Source organism: Arachis ipaensis, chromosome B05 (genome assembly GCF_000816755.2).
Source record: "Arachis ipaensis cultivar K30076 chromosome B05, Araip1.1, whole genome shotgun sequence".
Lineage (NCBI taxonomy): Eukaryota > Viridiplantae > Streptophyta > Magnoliopsida > Fabales > Fabaceae > Arachis > Arachis ipaensis.
Genome location: NC_029789.2, coordinates 37,694,891 through 37,698,113, shown reverse-complemented (window position 1 = coordinate 37,698,113; position 3,223 = coordinate 37,694,891).

Sequence of the window (3,223 nt, the reverse complement as noted above, 5' to 3'; positions counted from 1 at the left end):
TCTTCCATCTATCTCAAATGAATAGGTTCCTGAGAAGGCATCCAATTTAAACCACGAAGTCTTCAAAAATGGCCTTCCAAGCAAGATGGATGATGGTCTTCCTGAGTCATTAGGGGGCATCTCTAAAATGTAGAAGTCAATAGGAAATGTCAACCACTTAATGCTCACCAAGATGTCTTCAGCAATTCCAACCACCGAGATTATGCTATTATCTGCTAAAACAAAACGTGCTGCCAACCTTTTCAAGGGTGGGAGCCTCAAGGCATCATATACAGATAATGGCATAATACTAACACATGCACCTAAATCACACATGCAATCAAAAAGTTGTACACCCTCTATAGTACAAGTAACCATGCAGGGACCGGGATCACCATATTTCTCCGGTATATCACCCATTAAAGTAGAAATAGAGCTACCTAAGGGAATAGTTTCTAAATCATGTATTCTATCCTTATTCATGCATAAATCTTTTAGAAACTTAGCATACTTAGGTACCTGGCGAATAGCATTAAAAAGGGGAATAGTTACCTCAATCTTTTTAAAGATCTCCACCATCTTGGAGTCTAGCTCCATTTGCTTCTTGGCCCTCTAATGAGCGGATATTTTATACGCTTTTTGGGGTTAATTTCATATAGTTTTTAGTATATTCCAGTTAGTTTTTAGTTTATTTCCATTAGTTTTTAGGAAAAATTCATATTTCTGGACTTTACTTTGAGTTGTGTGTTTTTCTGTAATTTCAGGTATTTTTCTGGCTGAAATTGAGGGAGCTGAGCAAAAATCTAATTCAGGCTGAAAAAGGACTGCTTATGCTGTTGGATTCTGACCTCCCTGCACTCAAAGTGGATTTTCTAGAGCTACAGAACTCGAAATGGCGCGCTTCCAATTGCGTTGAAAAATAGACATCCAGGGCTTTCCAGCAATATATAATAGTTTATACTTTGCTCAAGGATAGATGACGTAAACTGGCGTTCAACGCCAGTTCTCTGCCCAATTCTGGCGTCCAGCGCCAGAAAAGGATTAAAAGTTGGAGTTCAACGCCAGAAATGGATCCAAACCTGGCATTGAATGCCCAAAACAGCCTAATGCATGTGAATTGTTTAAGTCTCAGCCCCAGCACACACCAAGTGGGCCCCAGAAGTGGATCTCTGCACCATCTGTCATAGTCTACTCACTTTTTGTAAACCTAGGCTACTAGTTTAGTATTTAAACAACTTTTAGAATATTATTTTGCATCTCATGACACTTTAGATCTGAACTTTGTACTCTTTGATGGCATGAGTCTCTAAACTCCATTGTTGGGGGTGAGGAGCTCTGCTGTGTCTCGATGAATTAATGCAAGTATTTCTGTTTTCCATTCAAACATGCGTGTTCCTACCTAAGATATCCATTCGCGCCTAACTATGGAGAAGGTGATGATCAGTGACACTCATCACCTTCCTCAATCCATGAACGTGTGTCTGACAATCACCTCCGTTCTACATCAGATTGAATGAATATCTCTTAGATTCCTTAATCAGAATCTCCGTGGTATAAGCTAGATTGATGGCGGCATTCATGAGAATCCGGAAAGTCTAAACCTTGTCTGTGGTATTCTGAGTAGGATTCTGGGATTGGATGGCTGTGACGAACTTCAAACTCGCGAGTGCTGGGTGTAGTGACAGACGCAAAAGGATAGTAAATCCTATTCCAGTACGACTGAGAACCTGCAGATGATTAGTCGTGCGGTGACAGCGTACCTGGACCCTTTTCACTGGAAGGATGGATGGTAGCCATTGACAACGGTGATCCACCTACACACAGCTTGCCATAGGAGGACGTGCGTGCGTAAATCAGAAGACAGAGGAAAGCAGAGATTCTGAAGACAAAGCATCTCCAAAACTCCAACATATTCTCCATTACTGCATAACAAGTAACCTTTAATCCATGCTCTCTTGTTTATTCGCAATTCAATTAATAAATATAATTGACTTCCTGACTGAGAATTGCAAGATAACCATAAATTGCTTCAAACTAACAATCTCCGTGGGATTCGACCCTTACTCACGTAAGGTATTACTTGGACGACCCAGTGCACTTGCTGGTTAGTGGTACAAGTGTGAAGAGTGTAATTCACAATTCGTGCACCACCCTCCTAGCAAAGTGTGGAAAAGGAATGGGAATGGCTTCTCTCACAGCATCATCTTCCTTAGATATTCCATTCCTCGGTTGAACAACTTCTTCTTCAACCGCATCTTGTACTTCATCCTCTTCTTCAACATCTTCTACCTCAACAATGTCTTCAACTTGAATGTCTTCTTTTGAGCTTGGCTCTTCGAGATTTCTCTCTTGCAATGTAGTGCTAGACCTCCAAGTGATGGCATTGATTCCACCTTTGGGGTTACGTAAAGGTTGATAGGGAAGTGCATTAGATCTTGAAGGTTGATTGTTGGGGGTTGAGGGTGGTTCCATGCAGTATATGAGTGCTTGTAGAGTGGAGTTAAGACCGTTGATGCTAGAATTGAGTGCACTTTGAAGGTCTTTTTGTCCTTGCATAATAGAGCAAAGCATCTCATCATTGGAGGAGGAAGGGGGTAAGTAATTTGAGGGGCTTGTGGTTGGTTGTTTTGAGGCGCTTGGGCTTGCCTTTGGTGAGGTGCTCTGTAAGTTTAGCCTTGGTTCTGCTGTTGGTATGGAAGATTCTATTGATACCGATTTTGCTGATAGTTGTTGTTGTTCCACCTCTGATTTCCACCATTGTCTCTGCCTCCTTGAGTGTAGTTGTCCCTCCATCCTTGGTTGGAATTGTCTCTCCATCCTTGGTTGGAGTTGTCTTACCAACCTTGATTGTAGTTACCACCTTGGTTGTAATTACCACCTTGTTGATAGTACCCTTGATTCGGAAAGTTGTAGTAAGTATTGGTAGCCGCCAAGGTGTTGTCTTCTTGTTGGAGTTGTGGGCATTCATCAGTGTAATGAGAATAGCAAGTGCATATTCCACACACTCTCTGAGCGACCAACTGTTGATGCTGTTGTTGTGGAGGAGGCTGAGGTTGTTGTTGATTAAGCTGGAGCTGCTTCAGTATATTGGTCATCTCTCCCAGAGTCTTTTTGAGAGTAATTGTCTCACTACTTGAGGAAACTTCCGCAATAACCTTGGGATGGTTGTTCCTGTTCCTTGAATTTCGGGTAGACTCAACTAGATCGGTGATCAGTTGCCACACTTCTGTCGCCGTCTTGTACT